Source organism: Terrapene carolina, unplaced genomic scaffold (genome assembly GCF_002925995.2).
Source record: "Terrapene carolina triunguis isolate 2854851 unplaced genomic scaffold, T_m_triunguis-2.0 Scaffold189, whole genome shotgun sequence".
Taxonomy (NCBI): Eukaryota; Metazoa; Chordata; order Testudines; family Emydidae; genus Terrapene; species Terrapene triunguis.
Genome location: NW_020664540.1, coordinates 3,050,888 through 3,071,984, shown reverse-complemented (window position 1 = coordinate 3,071,984; position 21,097 = coordinate 3,050,888).

Genomic DNA, 21,097 nt, shown 5'->3' with positions numbered 1-21,097 from the left:
ATTTGGAACACCTACTGGTAGCACTTCTCGGCAAAAAGGAAAAAAGCTTTATCATAAGCTGTTCCACTCCTGGAGATAATGGCTTCCACAGTCCAGGGTGGGCAGCTTATACATAGGATACTCCTCCCACATTGCCGTGTAAGTCTCTCCGGTGGAATATTTCCACAGGTATAAGCCTCCTGTACCTTAGCGCCTAACCATACTGACTTTTATGAGAGTCACTCTCTTCTTAAGAAAAGGCTTTCAAACATTGTGTTTTAATGACGGTGGAACATATTGAACAAATTCCATTTTGTGAAGGACGTTTTTACATTATCCTGCCTGTTCCGGCAGTTCCAGTTTTGTGTGTTTGTTTGTTTACAGTGCTAAATTCAGCCAGAAATCTGTTATAAAAATATTCAAAGGAAGTGTAATGCAGAGTTTTTCTGAACTGATTTTTCTCCTAATATTGTTTCCTTCCTTCCTTCCCTCTCCTCCCTTAGGGCATGATCCAGAGCCCACTGAAGTTAAAGGAAAGATTCCTATTGACTTCAATGAGCTCTGAATCCTGGGCCATTTGTATTTATAAGTAGGCTACAGTAGTGCTAGAAAACTCTGTCAGTGGCGCTCTGAAAGAGTCATCTATTCCCCTAATAGCCGGTGTGAGTTCAATAGAACTGAGTCCTTTGAATCCTGGTTAATATTTTACCTTCACTATACCACCATTATGACTTCATTTGACATTCAATGTACAGTAATAACAATGAATTTGCTGGATACGGAATGTCACATACGTTCTCAAGTACAGCATTTCATTGTAATGCACAGTAGCATTAGTTTAACGATACCGGGGTTTGCCCAGAATCCACTTTTTATGTTCCTCTTTTTTCTCCAGGAGAACAATAAATACTCCTTAACAAAGCCTAGGGAAAAAATCAAACTATGTTCTTGTAGAGAAATCTGATCTATAGGCAGGCCTCTAGTATGCTGAACCACAATGCTGCCTGTGTGCATGAATGTGCATCCACACACTTTTCTAACCATAAAATGGATTGCTTAGAGTGTTAATCAGGTGTTGTTGTTGTTTATAAATTGATTCTAGAGTAATTAGAGTAAAAAGAAAGAACCTTGTTTTGGATTATCCTCCAAATAAAAATAGCTTTCATCTTAAAGATGGCCAGGGAGCTTTTTATTTTAAAATCAACATTGTAGAATTATAGCCGAATGTCTCAAATGGCCAGGGGCATAAGATGATGTTCATTGTACAGCAGGATTTAAAATGTATCCTTTGATATACAGGGCCAGATCCTGCTTGTCTAATGCATATGAGCTGTCCATATAAAACCAGTGACACTCCTGGCATGAATAAGGACATATCTGCACACTCTACGCTGTGCATGGGCTAGCCTAGCTGAACTAGCTTGAATCCAGCTAGCGCGGGTAACAACAGCAGTGAAGATAGCACAGCGCAGGCTTCAGTGTGAAGTAGAAGCCCAGCACAGACCTGCGTATGTATGTGACTCACTAGCCCTCTCTGTCTTCACTACAGTTGTTACCTTCACTAGATGGATTCAAGCAAGCTCACGTAAGCTAGCTCCTGCACAGCTCTTGGTGTGTAGACATACCCCAAGATGAACAGGATTTGACACCCAAAAGAATACTAACACTATCTTTTCCACCACCCCATGGCCTCAGTTAAGGAAAGCACATAAGTGTGTGCTCAGGTGCTTTCCAGAACAGGGATGAACCTGAGCACATACTCAGGTGCTTTCCTGAATCAAGGTAGTTAAACCATGCCACTTATGTGACACTCTGTGATCCAGCCTCCATGCCCCAGTGAGGGTCCAGAGAACTGTAATGTCACTAGCAGGGCCGGCTCCAGGCACCAGCTAAGGAAGCAGGTGCTTGGGGCGGCCAATACAAAGGGGCGGCACTCTGTCCGCTGTTGGGGCGGCCCATCCGGGTCTTCGGCAGGAATTCGGCGGCGGGTCCCTCAGTCCCTCTCTTCCTCTTTGAGCTGCCGCTGAAATGCCGTCGAAGAGGAAGAGAGGGAGTGAATCACCCGCCCCGAACTGCCGCCGAAGAATGGAGCGGCGCGATTGAGCTGCCGCCGATCATTTTTTGTTTGTTTATTCGCCGCTTAGGGCGGCAGAATACCTGGAGCCGGCCCTGCTCACTAGTATAGTGTGTGGTCGAGCATCACACAGGAATGGATCTAGATAGCCTCAGCTTCAGGAAATGAAATTAGTTGTGTACAGAATGCCTCTCCCTACTGCTTGCTAGTTGGGGCTAGTTCAGCACATATCTCGACAACTGATTTATCTTAGAAAAGAAATAGACTTGCAGGTTAAATAAAGGGGAACAAAACAAGCACCATTTAAATGAATTTCCTCTCCAACCTACCCTTACACACAAATCATTAAGGTACTGTGCAATGTCTGCAAATGTCCACGAAGAAACCCAGATAAGCCTTATTTAACATATCTATTTGGGTGGCAGTATTTCATCATTCCTTTTTACTGGACGGAATGACATCCCCAGCTGAAAAGTAAGGACTCCCATCAGCTGCTCTGCTGCTAGGAGAGAGTTGATAAACAGTTTCATCATAAAAAAGCTTTTGATTATATACAATACCATTTTGCCGAAGCCCATTGAAAAAGTATCTGATTAATCTATTATTATTATTATTGTAAATGGTCCCCCAGCAAGATCAAAATAAATATTGACTATAAAAATAATGGGAGCATGGAATTAGAATGTGATCTGTGGTTCACCGTAATATGGGTGTGTCAGTCCTTTCTTTATCTAAAAGCCATCGGAGCTTCACATTTTGAAGCTGTCGCATAGACATTGTTTGTTTGCATGCATTCTAGTTTTCAACTGAGAGTACAGAGGCTGTTTCCAAGGCAAGGTGCCCTTCAGTTTAAACTACAGAAGCATGGTGAATATATTAAATAATGAAATGAATAAGACAGCAACTATAACTATTGCAGAATATGCTCCATAACACAGACTCACACAGAAAGATTCTAATATAGAGAATTATTTGGAGTGATGTGCTCCAGAAACCAATCAGCATTTTAAACTGAAGGGGGTCTGGGGAAGATATTGCTCCTCTAGTTAAGATGAAGTAATTAATGTAATAAACTTCAGCATAAGACAAAATGGATGAAGACATCTGCTTGTTAAATATTTGCTATTCAAGTCCTTACAAAATAGAAAATAATTACCTACTAAATTAGATACTGTTATGTCACCCTGTCATGGACATTTAATCATGTCTAGACAACTTTTTTTTTTCACTTATCTCATTGTGTCAACATCCCCAGTGTTGCATGTGTGGGCTTGGAGGTAGCAATCTACACCTGGAGGTCATGGTGATGGGTGCATTAGGAATCAGAAAGAGAGAAATCCATGTCTTGTATATTTAATAACTGGGGTGACATTTCCATATCTGGCTCTCACACAACAAAATGGGCAAGACAGAATCTCACCATAACTAGCTGTTAGTGAGGAAATGCTGCAGACAAAGGTCTGCAGGTAAAGAGATGCCATGGACCTGTGTCAGATATTTATATGCCACATACCTAATGAGACAGTGATTGACAACTTACCAATCATCACTTTGTTTTATCTAGTCCAAGCACCCCATTGTGTTTAAAGATATAAACAGATAGAAAGCAAACAAGAAAGGCTACGATGAATCTAAGCAAAAGCACATTTTAGTGCAGAATTACAAAAAGCTGAGCAATACCAGAAATGAGGATGGGGAAGTAAATACAACACCAAGCAACAGATATCATCTGAAAAAAATGTACCTGTAACAGTTCAAACAAAGCAGAATATAAGGATCCTCCTGGGATGTAAGTGTATTTCAACTATAAATTCAGACAATTACCTGCTATATCAAATCAAATGTTTCACTTGGAAATTCTGTGTAGTGGTAGAACGTAGAAGCAGTCTTTCATATGCCAGCATTTCAATGATGAGGTGCCAGACACAACATCTAGCACTGAAGCTGAGTTTTGCTTCACATGCCTCCTACATTTGCCAGAAGTGAAGCAGCTGGTTCAAATATCGTGATGTAGAACAGATGCTGCCTGGAAAATATAATTATCTATCTAGGATAAAGCCAATCTACAAGTAGGATGGATGCAATCCATAACATAATAATCACAATAATACCTTAAATGTGTATAACACTTTTTATCCCAGATCACAGTATAAAGCAAATATAAGGGTTATTTCACCCACCACTTTAAATGGAACACAACAGCACTCAGAAACAATACACCAGAGAGAGGGAAGAGGAACAGCATAGCACAAACTGAACTTGTAGGCAGGCCCAAGCAATTGTAATCACTCAAATAGGAATATGATCAAAACTTCAAAGCTAAAACTCTTTTGTTAGTGAAAAATGCCATATAATCGTTTCTGACCACTCGTTGCTATGATTCCAGTTTTATGTCTTCTCCAAAAAGTGGTACCTCCAGCAACTCAAAACCCTTTAGCACCATGATGGAGTGGTTGGTCAATACCATGTTAGAGGGGAAAGTGTGACGCCTACTGAATTATCAATGCCATTTGTTATAACAATTCAGATGTCTCATGGAGGTATCCTTTTCAAGTATAGTGCAGGCCCCCAAGCCTTTTTAGTTCTGATATCTGACGTGAGCACAGCTTCAAGTGGTCTGGCTGTTGTTCCTAATCAAACAGAATTGGATCATTAATCTAATATGTCCAGTTTTATTTACTGCACTTTTTAATGAAACTATGAACTGCATGTATATATAATATGTATATATGTACATGAACTGCGTGCGACCCGATATAACACGGATTCGGATATAACGCGGTAAAGCAGCGCTCCGGCGGGGGGGGGGGGGGGGCGGCGCACCCGGGGGGCACAGCAAGTTCGATATAATGCGGTTTCACCTATAACGCAGTAAGATTTTTTGGCTCCTGAGGACAGCGTTATATCGAGGTAGAGGTGTAGATATATATGAACTCATGGAGATATTTTTCATTTACATAAACACGGTTATAAATAGATATGCTATTCTAGCATTTTGACTTTATATTTAGATTCTCTTAGCTTCTTGACAAAAAAAATATTCATCATAAGCTATATGCTGAACATTTGACTTCTTGTCCTTCTAATGTAACTGTTACTCCAGCAACCTGCATGAAGGCTGTAGGGAAGCAGGGCAGGTTGGAGAGTTAAGTGTTTAAAACTACAGATGAATTCCAGCTTCAGAATCCATATATGGCTATCAAACACTCCAAAGTATCTGGATCTGATATTTGGGTTTGGGCCCTTCTCTTTAAGAAAATCTGAGGAAATGCACAAAACATTTTGCAGGTTATGAGGAAAAAACAGGAAGAATTAGCTTGCACTAATGAGTAGTCTTAATATTATCCTGAATAAGGCCCGATTCAGCAAGGTATTTAAGCACATGCCTAAATTTAAACCTATCTGGCTCAGTCTCATTTGAATTTGCTTGGAAAGAGTTTCTTTTTACACACTATCCATGCACCCTTCCTGCTTTTGTTCTCCTCAGTGATCCTTTCTTGTTCAGTAGCCGTCACATTACAAAGAGCCTTTATTAGCTTACTCGTCCTGTACTTTGATAGCTGAAGCAAATCAGAAACATTTAACCATCTTTCATAGTGATTCAGTTAACTACCAGGACATCTAATTTAAATTTTAATATTAAATTTAATCTTAAATTTCTTTTACCGCCTCCGTTTTCATGTGTCCATTTGTGCATACAACTGATTGCACCTGCTGAAGTTAAGACTACCAGGCACACAACTGGCTGTATCCATCTTCAAAATGAAGGAGTACTTACTTTGGAATATGTACAAAAGCCACTGCCATCTTGAACCTAGCTGAGAAATTGGCTTTTTAGTTTGATTTATGAAGTGTGCACGTTCAGATTCCTTTGGTTATATTTTAAAATGATTCTTTCCTTGCGTGAAATGAAATATGAACCTTTTCATTAACATTAGGGGCCAAATCCTCAGCTGGCTTCCCTGGGGTGACCCTGATTGCACCATCTGAGGATCTGGCCCTGTGACTCTTAGGCTATGTCTACACTTAAAATGCTACAGTGGCACCACTTCTGTGTAGACTCTTATTATAGCAATAGGAGGGTTTTTTCCTGTCACTGTAGTAAATCCACCTCCCCAAGATGCAGTGAACTCTTCCGTCAATCTAGTGATGTCTACACAGGGACTTAGGTCGGCTTAACTGTGTCGCTCAGGGGGGGTCGATTTTTCACACACCTGGGCGATATAGCTTGGTTGATCTAATTTTCTAGAGTAGATCCGCCCTGAATAAATGTGTTACTCAAGACATGATTTATTAGCCTCACTGAGACACTATTTGCTTAGTTCATTTCACATAGAATCCTTCCAATAATGTTTTCCTTTGCAACAGTTTTGCCTATGTGAACCCCTTGGACTTAAGAATCTGTCCCACCTAGTGTTTAGCTTAGACCACTGGTTCTTAACCTTTACTGCAGGCTGCACCCCTTTGGTTCTCAAAATATGTTCTCGCACCCCTTATCAAAAATCGTTGAAGTAGGTCAGTTCTTTAAACCTAGATATATTTTTTGTTTGTATATTACAGTAATTGTTAAAAAATGTATAATGTTAATAAATATATAGGTTTGATGAAACAAAGTAGTTGTACTTACGTGCCTGTGCTTAATTTGTGTTTTCAATTATTTACTTTCTAAAAAAATCTGGCATGTCTCGCACCCCAAGAAAGGGCATCTTGCACCCCAAGGGGGTGCGTGCACCCCAGATTAAGAACCACTGGCTTAGACCCTTTGGTTACCTTCCCCAGACCTGAAGAAGGTGTCTGTGAAGCTCAAAAGTTTGTTCTTTCTACCAACAGAAGTTGGTCCACTAAAAGATATTACCTCACCTACCTTGTCTCTCTCGTATCCTGGGACCAGCATGGCTACAACTACACTGCAAATAGTTTTGACTGCACATTCTCTTTCCTGTGCTGATTAGTTGTATGCTATAAACCCCTCCTGCCCCTTCCCTCTCAATATCTTTACCTCAGCCTCACTCCATATCTGCCCCCCAGCCCCTCCCCTTTGTCCGTTCAATTAGCTTATCACCTCCCAGATAACCCCCTCCCCAAAATACCATGGCACTAACATGACGTTTGCTGACATTGAATTGTTCACTCTGCTTGTGAACAATACACCTTCGCTTACCCTGTGTCTGCAGGCTGAATAGACAAGACAAGGTCTTTGGGGCAGGGACTGTCTATTACACCATTTCTACAGTAGAACAGTGGGGCCTCAATCTTGGTTAGTCCCTAGGTCCTACTGTCATAATTATTTCTACTATTACTAATGATGATGATACCAGTAGTCCCTGTGGTACTTGTGAAAATAGCAGTGAAACATCAGTGAAACCTCTGTGTCAGTACGGGTACAATACATAATTTCCTGATATACCACCTCTGGAAGAGGTACTTCCAGGAATGTTGTTACAGCAGAGCATAGGCCATATCATCTGGTTACTAATGATGTTGACAACCACAAAAATAACAAAGCCTCCCCCACAAGTTGGCTCATGCCTTCATTTTATTGATAGTTAGATCTTCCCAAAGGATACCTGGGACTGAGAGAACATCTTCCATTTTTCAAGTGTTTCGCTCTTTGAAAGTAGAGCAGAATACAGGCATGTGCAAATGATCATCTGATTAGTCCTTCAAGCATGATGGTTGCGTGCAGGCTGGTGAAACTCGGTGAGCTGACAGCTGTTGCTATTAAACGTATACGTGGTAATAAAGGTTGAGTTGCCTGAGAAGACTGTGAATTGCCCCACTTTGCTATGGAGGATATGGAAAAAATTGACAAGGGAAAATGAAAATGATCTTCTCACACTGAGTGTAAACACATGGTGCTGAATTAATGGCCAACATGGTTAGGAAACTGCCTGAACTGGGGCAAAAGGGAAACATGGACTAAGGAAAATAGGACAAAATATGTCACAATGTCTCAGTTCTTTGTAGAATCAGCAGGATAGGGAACTGCTCCTATCTTCAACTGGAAGCTATTTCAAGGCACTTGGTATTCTGCTCTAAGTCTTTTTCTTCAACAGCAGACCAGTCACCATGAACATTTTTCAATTTTTATTCCAAGCATTTTATCAGTTTGGTATTGTAGTACCTTCTTTTTGAGTGCAACAGCATCAGCAAAATAAAGAATGCAAATAATTTTCCTGACCTAGCAACAGCAGCAGCCAAATAGATCACTGTCTCCTTTCATTTCAACTGCATATTTATGCTTTGAATTTTAAATTTCATTTTCCCATCACTTTTCAATAAATGTGTTATTCCTTTCTCCCCCCGTCTCTGCCCCCAAATGATTCTTGAGCCTTGACCTTACAATACTGGAGTTAAAAGAGACTGGTCTCATTTCCAGCTGGAGACAATTTACTTTAGAAGGCTCCAATTACATAGTGCAAACTCTGGCTGGCCATACAAGTCACTGTTTTGCCAAGAGATAATAAAGTTGAAGCCAACCTTTTTGCCGGCTGATTTTTGGTTATCGTTGTGCATCAGTTAAGACCTGAGGCGGAAGATGATGTCTGTGCAGCAGCATGATACAAAAAAAATAATAAAATCCTAAGATTTAGTGAGATCTGTAAGTAGCTTCAAGTGAAAATATATTTTCATCACAACATCAGACTGGTGTATTTTGTCTGTCAGAGAAAAGAGGTTATTCACTAAACGTTTCATGGACTGTTACAAAAAACTGGATGAAAGCAAGCAATGGAGAATATGCTACAGGGAACAATCACAAACCAGCCAGGGGATGGTCTAATGACCTTTCAGTCTCTGATTCCTATCACATAGATCATGAGCCCCTTATTCACATTGGTGAGCGATACCTCACCAATGCAGTGTCATTGAAACCTATGTAAATAAGATAAACATCGTCTGACCCTATGATTCTGTACAGTCCTTTTCTATCTAGGTACCTATATTGTTTTCATCGCCATAGTATCTGAACACCTCACAATCATTAATCACTCCTATGAGATAGGGAAGAATTATCCCCATTGTCCATATGGGAAACTGAAGCATAAGGAAGATTAAATGATTTGCCCAAGGTGATACAAGAAGTCTGGGACTGAGCGCAAGTCTCCGAGTCCTAGTCCTATCACTTAGTCTACCCTTCTTTAATGTTTTTATTCCCCACCAAGGTTTCCCAAGAATTTAATCCCAGGACCTCAGACACCAGATATACCCTTAGGTCACCAGTCCACCTGAGCGAATAAACAGTAGGTTCAAATTGTTGCAGGAGCGTCCACATATATACACAAAAACAACGAGGAATCTGGTGGCACCTTAAAGACTAACATATTTATTTGGGCATAATCTTTCGGGGATAAGAAACCCACTTCTTCAGATGCATGGAGAGAAAATTACAGATGCAGGCATTATTATACTGACACATGAAGAGAAGGGAGTTACCTTACAAACTACATCTATACAGTTCCATTTGGGTGCTTCATTATTGTTAGATGATGAGCTATTTGAAATGCTGCCTGTTATATCATTCCAAAAGGGTTCTTTTCCTGAAATTTGGTGTATTATATGTTAATATATCAGTATCATAAAGTGAAATGGAAAGGCCTTTAGTACTAGTATTTAATACTCTCATTTCCTGTAGGTTAAAGCAAATCAGAAATCATGAAGAGAAAGGACATTTAAAAATGGTGACTTGCTCATATTCTTCTTCCTTCTGCTGTAGTTTTCTGTTTTGAGACTGGAGAAGGAGGGCCAGGCAGAGTTACTCCTACAGTCAAAGACAACTGAGCCAAAGTCCATTCATTTGGACACTGAACGGGCACATAGAGAAGAGCATGAAGGAAAGAAAGATAAAAGGGCTCTTACCATGGAGGAGTTCAAAATCCTGAACTGCTGGCAGAAGAAATAGGGTTTTTCAAACAAGTCCATGGCTAGATTGGAATGAAAGGCTACAGTTATGGTTACTTCTAATTAGAGTTGGGTGAAATATTAGGCCAAAACTTTTGGGGGGGGAGGGCGGAGAGGCAAAAATGCAGATTTCCCTGCACCAAAACATTTTGTGAATTCAGATCAGCTTTGCCAAATTGTTTGTTGGGGAAAAAAATCTGAAAAGTCAACAAATTTTATTTAAATAGTTTATTTTAAAAAGTCTCAATTTTGTAATTCAAAATTATTCTTGTTTCAATGTTTCCTTCAATTTTATTTAAAAAAATTAAAATGATAAAAAAATACTTAAAATCTACAAACACTTTTTGATTTGGGTCTCTTTCAACCTGAAATAATTTTTTTTAAACTTTTCACCAAAAAATTCATTTTGGGGTGTATTAAAATGTTTTTTTCCCTATTTTTCAGAATTGACAGCAAACCAAAAAACCCATCTTTTTGCTCACATCTCCTCCTAACACAGAGAGTTGGGACTAGAGAGCCACATTCTCGGTTGGTGTTAGTGGGCATCATTTCATTGACTTCAGTGGAGCTACAGTGAATTACACCAGCTGGAAATCTAGTCCCCATACTCCACTTGGCTGGTTGCACGAAGAAATGTTTCAAAGGTTTGGGTTTAAAAATCAAGTTACAGTTATTTCAAACCTATAAAATGGATTTATTCTTTATGAGTTTGTGAGAGTGGAGTTTATCTAGTCCTGCAGTCTCTACTTTTAGACAAAAGCTCCTGATGATGTTAATGGAAGTGCTTGCTGAGTAGAGGACTCCAGATGACACTCATTGGGCTACATTCACAAAGAGACTTAGGCATGTAAGTACCACTTTAGGCATCTAAATCCCTGATTTAGGTGCCAGTGGCATTTGCAAAACCCCTGCTCAGCTGACACCTAACCCTGTAGGTGCCTAACCTCACTCAGCACTTATGATTTTGCCTAGAGGCCTATTTTTCTGCCTCTGGGCATGTGCACTGCTGCCTCCATCTAGACATCTAGGAACATAAGCCCCAGTGTGATCCACAAACAGGGGGAAGATAGGCACTCCTCCACCTAACTCATCTGTGTGCCCAGTCCAGTTCAGAGGCTGCCTAGCTCTTCCTCCTCCTCTCCCCTCTGGTCTTAGGTGCCTGACTCCAGGGGAGAATTCACAGCTGTGGATCCAAGCAGAGATAGGCTCCTCCCTCCAGCCTAGATTTAAGCACCTGACACCCTGAGAGGGGCAAGGCTTAGCACACACCCATCTCGTCTTCATCTCCCATTGGCTAGCTTAGGTGGCTTCTTGTTCCGCATGCTGGCTTTTGTGAATCCCATTCTCAGGCATCTATCTCTGCCTGTTCATTGTATCGGGAGGCTAAGAACTTAGCCCAGGGTTTGTGAATGGCAGTGGTTTTCCAGGTGCCTAAAAGGAGGCATTGCAATCCCTAGGTCCCCTTGTGAATCTAGCCCATTGTCTTTCAAATTTTCATTTTTAGCCAATATTTTAAAATGTGACAGTTAAGATCATAGGAACAAAATAGCATCACAGGAATTATGATAAGTAAATTGTGTAAATGTCATTAATGTAATTATTTCCATAGAACATAATCATAACCTACATGTCTTACAAAATGAAACAGTGTGTATTCGATGAAGGAAAATGCACCAAGGTTAAATTTCCAAGATTATAAAGTTTGCGATATTAAAATTACTACAGTGAAATAAATCCTATGGAATTTTCTGGCTTATGCTACAAAGTTGCCTTATCTTTAACTTCACTGTTTTTTCAACTGTGTCCTGTTTTCTGTTTCAGTGACACCTCGGTTCACACCTAATCAGATAACATTAATGTCTACACTGGAGGCTCATCCAACAAAAGCTTAAATTCCTAAGTCTCTGTTTGCTTTGCATCATTTAGAATTTTCAGCACTTGCCCATTATTCCATTCTTAGAGCAGATTTTATTATTTTATTTTGCCTTTTAAAAAGAATTTATATTGGTAATTCATGACACACACACCGAACATCTGGCAAGGTTTCATTTGAAACACTGGAATTCATAGCCCTGACCTTATGACATGTTTGCCAACTAGATGAGTGGCTAAAATCAGTAGAAATGGATTGAAAAGGACATTAGGTCATGCTGAGAAATCAAGAACTTGATAGAGTCTGTAAAAATGGCATTTAGCCTAGCGTTACACCTTCAAAGTACTATAAACTGGAAATAAACCATTTACACATTTCTCTATAAAATGTGTCCCTGTGGAATTGCACATTTATGAATAATTGTATTATTGGTTACAGGAAACAAAATCTTTTTTTGTAAAAACGATTGCCTCATTTTTCAATTGAAAGTGAGCCAAAACTCTTATGTGGAAATTAGCAAACATATCTGGCTTTTCATTGGGGTCTGAGATCACTCTTCATTAACATTTCCTTCAACTGTTGCTGATGCAGATTTTTAAAGTGATGTTTCATGCCCTCTTTCAGACTGTGCATGCTTCCAAACCTATGTCATAGTATCAAGAAACTAGCAGGAAGGAGGAGCCTGATGAAAATGTGAATGTTTTATAGCCTGGAGGCAGTTGGTCTTAGGATACTTGGACTGGCTGAGGCTATCGGTGAAAAAAAGATCCCAGCTGTCATAGTGGCCTGATCCAAAAACCAGTTAAGTCAATGGAAAGATTCCCATCAACTTAGCTTTGAATCAGGCCCTAAGACAGGTTATGACAGAGGGTTTAGGTCCAATTTTGGAAAGCCATCCCTGTGAATTTTAGTTAAACAAACAGCTTCTATCGTAGATACTAGTGTGAATCCCTTGTTTCCATAAGCTAACCTCCAGGATTGCACTGATTGCAGGTCCTCCCTTTTGAAGCTCCTCACCACAGAAGTGGAGTTTCTGGCATCAGTCCTACAGAGCTCTTAGGATCCACAGGGAGCAATCTAAGCTCTGCAAAACAGGGCTCTTTCGCAACATCGTTTCCACAAATCTTAGAAGCTCTACAAGGTTGTTGCTCCCAGATATATAAGAACCCATAATTGTATGAAAGGTTTAGATGTTCTACAAGATCTTTGCAAAAGTAGGGTTTTGTACTATGGTGATGGGCACAAAGAGATGCAGATAAAAATATTAATTCTGTATAAAAAAATGTTTATATTTCTTAACAGCTAGTCCCAGATCAATCATGGAAGAAACTATTCTCCCAACAGCAACAGCAGCACCCCACTGCAGAGAGAATGCTAAAATTTTAGCCACTAAAAGAAGAGGGATGGAGTGGAGTTAAAATGTGTCAAACATGGAAAATGGAAGCCCAGTTGGAAAAGGTAGACAAAAGACATGGCAACCTCACTTAGCCCCTAACGCTCAAATCAGCTGAACCCTGCACTCACATAGAACTCATTGCAGCTTTGGGGCCTTCGGTGCTGATTCAAAACCCACTCTGGCCATATGTGACCACCTCGTGAAGCTCATACCTTCTGAACCAGAGTCATACATACTCTTCTCTATACGATTGGAAGAAGGAGAGCCCAATGATGAATGCTTGGCCTCCCTTGAGTGCACTTTAAAAAAATAAACATGTACGAAACAAGGATTATATGTGCACTTGGAAATTGCTTTTTTGTTATTTTTTGAAGTTTAGAGTGCCTGGATCGAGGTTTAATATAATAAAGGATAAACCTGGTTGCTATGTAATTAACTCTAAATTTAACGAGCAATAAAAATACAATTATGCTCTTGTAATGCATTGTGCCTATATTCCTTCTCAATCCATTTGAAAGGGCTCTCTAGGTGTTCACTTGGCATATAACAAAGTAAAGAAATTATGTTTATTACATGTAAATGTATATTTTTAGCAACTGATATCTAATTTTCTAGGACAATCTTGCCAAACTCAATTAAGTGCACAAATGTGATTATGTATTTAATATTTCTTTAATTATGAGACTAAATTATCTCTTACGTACAGGACTGACAATTCAAAGGTTTCCTATTATCTCCCTAAACGGCAGAAACGAACATAGAACACTCTACTCTGTTAACAGTGCAGTAAATTGTTATGCTGCATTAGCAGCAAATTTGGAAATCCCTCCACTGTTGTGTGTAATCCTCGGTAGGTGTTTTTCTTTCATTGTTTTGATATTTAATTAGCATTCAATTACTGCTTTATTAAACCTATATTAGTCTTATTACACTGACATGCCAATGTTTTTTCTGGAGGTTAATTAACCTGCCTATAAAAATATACTCTGAGCCAAAATTTGACCTATAGTGGGGGAACAGTAAAGCAAATCCCATCTCAATACTCAGTAGAATATGTTATAGGATGTACCAGCTAGAGGAGTTCATTATTATTTGTACTACAATAGCACCTTGAAGTTGTAAATGAGGCCTGGTTTACTCACACATCTACTTACCGTGGTGTCTTCACTGTGGTGAGTCGACTGCTGCCGCTCCCCCATCGACTCTGCCTGTTCCTCTCGCGGTGGTGGAGTACAGGAGTCGACGGGAGAGCGCTTGGGGGTCGATTTATCACATCTAGACTAGACGCGATAAATCAACCCCCACTGGATCGATCGCTACCCGCCGATCCAGCGGGTAGTATAGACATACCCTCAGATCAGAGCTCCATTATGCTAGGCACTGTATAAACACATAGGAGGAGACTGTCCTTGCACCCAAGAGTTTCCAGTCTAAACAGATAAAGGAAGTATTAGTCTCCTAATTTTCCAGATGGGGAAATGAAGCACACATAGGTTACATGACTTGCCCAGGTTACACAGGAAGTCTGTGACAGAGCCAAGAACTCAGTTCATTTGCATTCTAGCTTAACTGCAAGACCATCCTTCATCTCTGCTGCACAAAACACTACAAAGGGAAACATCAGGACCAAAACTGATGTATGCTGGGATGATGCATATTGAATAGCTCAAAAGTAATCTGCATCTGATAATTGAGATGGAATTTTGGTTTATCATGTTTTTTCAACGGTGTTTTAATCATTATCTTAGTCTAAAATAACAGAGAAGGCTTTTATTAAAAAAACCCTCCAAATTATTAGATCTGGTAGAAAATTTTCTGATGGAACAGTTTCCCATTGTGAAAATGCATCTTTCCCTCAGAAAATGCAGATTTTAGGAAATTTTTGCAGGAACATAACATTTAATTGAAAATTTTGACAAAATTGATATCAGACTGCTGTGTTTCAAGAAGATCAAAGTGCTTTAGTTCAACGTTATCATTTCAACCTATTCTAGTCTAGTCTCAAAGTTAAAAAGAAGCATTTTGACCTTATTAAAACAAAACATTTTGAAGAGGTTGTTTAATATTTCCCAAACTAAAACTTTTGAAAATTTTGTTTCATGTGAAATTTTGAAATTTAAACTTTTCATTTTGATTCAGGATAAGAGGAAATTTCAAAATGTTAGAATTTTCCATGGAAATGAAAATCCAAGTTTCAACAGTCTCTGCAAATTAGACTGGCAAATTCCCTTTTCAATAAAGCAACAGCTGATTAATATTAATAATTTTAAGTACACTTTTAAACCACTGTGTTTGTGTTATTATTACGATGCAAAGTGAAACAACAATTCTGAGCTTTTTAAACCCATCCAATTAAAATGTTTTTTTCAAGACCTTCTTTTCAATATAGTATTTTTCAAGTATTTAGGAAACATAAAAACTCCTTCATCTCACATTTTAATATAAACCATTCATAATGATTGGTTTTCACTTTCTTCATTTCCAAAGTGATCGTCAAAAAAATCACTTCCTACCAAGTGGGCCATTTTGTCTTGCATTAAAATCAAAAGAATCAAAACTTAAAACTGAAAGCATTGCCCAGTTATTAAACTACAACTCATCAGAGAGCTGCAGAATAGCTAAAAGAGACCAGAATGATGAGCAACAAATTCTAGCTTCATTCAGGGGATTTTCTGGACATGTTTTATTGAGTGCTGAAGAAGAGGGGTTTCCCAAGTATTATGTGTGTGAGTTTGTGCAATGATATCTTGGGAGTATATTTTTAAAGAGAAAAAGATGGGATATTTATATTTTTATAATGTGCTTGCATCCAGAGTATTACATTTGAATGTTACTAAATTATTGCATATGAATTCTAAAAGATCTCTTTGTAGTCAAACAACAGAATCCTTGAAATATGGCTCTAGGAAAGTTATCACTAATGGAAAACCTACAGCTTTTGATTTTCATTTACATTCAGACTGTGGCAGTGCAAAGGGCATTAATACCCACTTCAAGTTATGTAAATGAGAATCAAGCCAACTATGTTTCTAAGTATTTTAAAGTCAGAATGGGTTTTATGAATAGTGGCATAATAGTCTAAGCTTGCTGCATACTACATCAATGGGTGTCAGAGATAAGGCCCTGCAGCTGCGCCTGCTCACTCTCCTGACAGCCTAATGAGCACAGCTGGGCTACATCAGCTAGATCGCCAGACAGAAGGCCCTGCCTGATTGGCTGAGGAAACTAGCAGTCTTGTTCCTAAGCCCAGCAGCAGTTTGCTGCTGCTCAAAGTATTTGCCCAAAATGGTGTTAGCTTCTGTGCCTGCTTGTTCCCAAGCCCTGCTCATGCATTAGCTCCAGCCTTGCCTCAGTCCAGGTAACCGAATGTTGACCCTCAGCTCTGACATTTAGCTCTGGCATCCAACCTCTGACCCTCTGCTCCAATTCCAGACTTCTGACTCCGGCTCTGATCCCTGCCTCTGGCCTTCAGCTCCAATTCCTGACTTTGGCTCTGACCCTTAGCTCTGGCACCTGGCCTTTGAATTCAGTTTTAGCCTTTGACCCCGACTCCAGTTCTGGCATCTAGCCACTGACTCTGGGTCTGACCCTGGCTCCTGCACCAACCACTGGGCATGACTACCCATGTCCTGGTCTTTGGCAGTGGGTTGGCACTCTGGTTGGGCTATTGAATTGTTGAAATCAAAAAGTTTTGAACAGGATGTAATTTGGGGCAGAATTTGGCTGTAAAAGCAGAACAAATACATTTGTTGAATACGAATTCTGACCAGGGCCGGCTCCAGGCACCAGCAGAGGAAGCACGTGCCTGGGGCAGCACAGGCTAAGGGGCGGCATTCTGTCCATTCTTGGGGCGGCACAGTCCGGGCGGCTTTTTTTTTTTTTTTTTGCTTGGGGCGGCAAAAATGGTAGAGCCAGCCCTGATTCTGCCCATTCAACCACTTAAGTCTGAAAACACGACTAGAAGTTGTGCACTTCAGCCTTGAATAGGGATCCCATTACGTGTGAAGGAAAGTACAGGCCACTCTGAGCCCCTCAGTGCTACACATGCAGAGAAATTAAATCTTCTGTGTCTTTAGATTCCTTCTGCTGCTTTGTAGCTGTGCTCCTCACTTTAAGTCCTTGCCATACATTTTTGTTTGGGTGTTGGTAGGTTGTCTATGTACACAAATACACAGACCTCTATTCAGCTTGGAATTCTGTTGAATTAACTTAGACTTTATTGGCGTGACAAGCTGTCCAAGGGCTTCCAACATGTAAAAAAAGAGGCAGACTCTCTCTGGTATTATCCCTGAGGATAGGGGTAAAAACTGTGTTTGGTGCTTGAACCCCAAGTCCATTCCTGCTCCAGAGGTAGGCTCTTACATATCATGATGCCATTCCTGCCATCTCTTTCCTTTCTCCCAGAGTTAGGCACAATCTTTCCTTGTTGCTTTTAGGGAACCCCATTGGTGCAAAGCCATCCACAATATCACGCACATTGCCCAGAGTCACAGTCTTTCGAAACAGGATGCGATTAATGGCCCTGCACATTTCCATCAACACAAGTCCAACAGTCAACTTTCCCACTCCGAACTGGTTAGCAACCAATTGGTAGCAGTCTGGAGTAGCCAGATTCCACAGTGCAATCGCCACTCGCTTTTCCAATGACAGGGCAGCTCTCATTCTCATGTCCTTGTGCCGCAGGGCTGGGGTGAGCTCATCACACAGTCCCATGAATGTGGCTTTCCTCATCCAAAAGTTCTGCAGCCACTGCTCATCCTCCCAGATGTGCATTGCGATGTGATCCTACCACTCAGTGCTTGTTTCCCGAGCCCAAAAGTGGCATTCCACTGTGGTCAGCACCTCCATGAATGCCAGAAACAATCTCATGTTGTAGCTACTATGCGTGGCGAGATCAATGTTGCACTCCTCTTGCCTTTGTAGTTTAAGGAATAACTCCACTGTCACTGCTGATGTGTTAGTGAGAGCAAGCAGCATATTGGTCAACAATGCAGGATCCATTCCTGCAGACCGAAAAGGCAGAGCATGCAGTACACAAACGGTTGAAAGATGGCACCAAATGCAGATGGAAGTACAGGGATTGCTGGGATGCGAAGCAATGCATCATGGGGCATTGGGACAGGACCAAGGATGCCCTGAGACCCCCCCTGCCTTCCCACAACTCTTAGCGGCAGAAGAGGAAGAGATGCTCTGTGGGATAGCTGCCCAGAGTGCACTGCTCGGAATACCGATGCAAGTGCTGCAAGTGTGAACACGCTATTGTGCAGGCAGCTGACAGTGTGAACACACAACAGCAGTTTCCCTTCAGCACTCTCTGAGCGGCGATGTAATTCTGCCAGTGCAGACATACCCTTAGCATTATTTGGCCCAGGAACTAATGGTATATAGGAGTGGTTCATACTTCCATTAAGATTTAATTTTTCATTTTCCCATTTCTGCTTGGATTGATATAGTAATAGAAGTAGAATCATCTTTTCTATACATTTCCAGTGCTGGTGAAGACCATGCACTTATTTCTTTTTCATTATGATGAACTGTTCTCTCCTTTGAGACTAAGCCACCAATATGAAGGTGAAATCAGAATGAAACCAAAGAGAAATGCAAAAGCATGGTTAGTGCTTGCAATATTTCCCAAAGAAATAAGCTTCAGAAAGTAAGGATCATATCTACACCAGTCATGGGTACTTTCATTAAGTTATGTGAGGACCTTCTCTTTCATATGAATGCACACACACATGCACACTATTATGGTGTGTCTACACTGCAAAAAAGAACCCATAGCAGCAAGTGTCAGCACCCAGGTCAACTGACTTGGGCTCATGGGGCTCACACTATGGGTCTAAAGATAGCAGTGTAGACATTCAGGCTCAGACTAGAGATGTACCCTTATGCTCTTTCCTTTTAACACCCTGGCTAACTTCCTTCTCATCTTCTCTTTAGTACACATCAGCTTTATCCTCTCACACTCAAACTTGCACTCTGAAAACCCAATATGGAGAAGAAATAAAATTCATATTGACAGGTACACTACTTGCAAAGCAGCCTAACTAGTTCAGGCAGAGCTGATCTGTGCAGGATATAGATTATTCTTGGCTTAATCACCATCTGCAGAGCTTGCTATCGATTAAGCAAATGGAGAGGACAGATAGTCTTGGGTTAATAAAGCCTTGGCTTGAAACTCAAAAGATGAGGGCTGAATTTCCAGCTCTGCTGCGAATGTTGTATGTGATCTTGGGCAAGTCACTTAATCTCTCTGTGCCTCAGCTCCCCAGCTGGAAAATGGGGATAGAAAGTCTTCCTTTTTCTGGCTTGCCTATTTGGACAGTAAGATCTTCAGGGCTAGAACTGCCTTGTACTATATGTTTAAAGTGCCTAGCACTGTAGGGATCTCTCAGTTATCTAAATAATAATACCTTTTAAAATGGAAACAGGTCAGTAGTGAGAAATTGAAGCACAATGCAATGCCTAGAATTCCCAAGGTATTTGCATCTTTTGTATAAACTTAATATTGACTCTCCAAGTGGAGCCAAAGCTTGTTCACACAAAAATTTCCTATTAAAATCTCCTTATGTTTTTAAAATTCAGATTAGATCATCCTTCTGAATGGCCTTTGTGTACTAGTTGCTGTATCTGCAGCGCTGAGTGCTCATAGCTACAGGTGAGATGAAGTGGCTGCCAGTGGGGTAGGGCAACCGTAAAGCAATCAATTAACAGCAGAGAAAAGTGAAACCTTTATTTCAATGAAGTGATCCAGGCAAGTGCACAGGAGCCCAAACTACCTGACCCATAATCAACATAAAACTGGGGCCTTAGCGATAACATCACAGGCACCCTCATATCTGTAGGTGCCTTTATATTTTTGGTGAATTGGAAGCATGCTACAGAGATGCTCCCTCCTCTTCTGTGCCTTCCTTTCCCAGATTCACGGGTTTTGGTTCTCTTTCACTTAGAGATGCAGAGGGGAGGTCAGGGACCGGGTTACGGACTGCAGTCTGTGACTTTCGTTATAGTCAGGGTGAAAGATTGGACTTGTGGCCTGTTCTCAGGAAACATACGTTGAAGTCTAAGCTCTGCCACAGATTTCCTGGGCAAGTCATTCCATACCGCGGTTCACCATCTATAAAATGGGTATTATGCTGCTTTACCTTAGAGAATGTTTTGAGACTGCGTCACAACATTAGTGAATGTAATCAATTATTAGTGTTCAAGGCTATATAAGAACCTAAATAGGTAGCTCTCAAAACCAGGGTCAGACTGAAATAAAAAAAAACACATATTTGCTTGGCTTTTTTTTTTTTTTTTTTAAGAATACCCTCCAACGTACTGAGCTCTGGTGTCATTTTTACACACTGACCTTTCTATCCCCGGCAGAGGCATTCTCATTTTAAACATAAAGACACTAAGTGAAATTCCAATCAAGCTGTCAGGCTTCATTTTAATTCTCAGACTGTCCATGTGCGAAAGGGAGAGAGAATCATCATTCAAACTGATTCTCATGAAGAGAGGGGGAGCGAAAGAGAGTAACAAGCTGTGCTGATATATTAATTATCTATTTATAATATGTAATCTTTTCAACTTCTGTCATGTTAAAATCAACAAAGAATTTAGCTGAAGACAGCCATAAAATGAACTGATTACGGCTTGCTAACAACAGCGATGAAAGAGCAAACGCACACAGCTATGCAAATAGGAAATATGACATGACAGAAAGCACAGCCACCGGGATAACAGCAGTTAACTTCTGGGCTCTCCAGCTTTCCCACCAAACTCACTCTGATATTCTCTTTGTTCTCAAACTGGCACATTTTTGGCATGTGAGGGTGGGGGTGGGGAGAAGTCAGCTGAAAGTTAGCTCCTACTGAAAGATATTGCACAG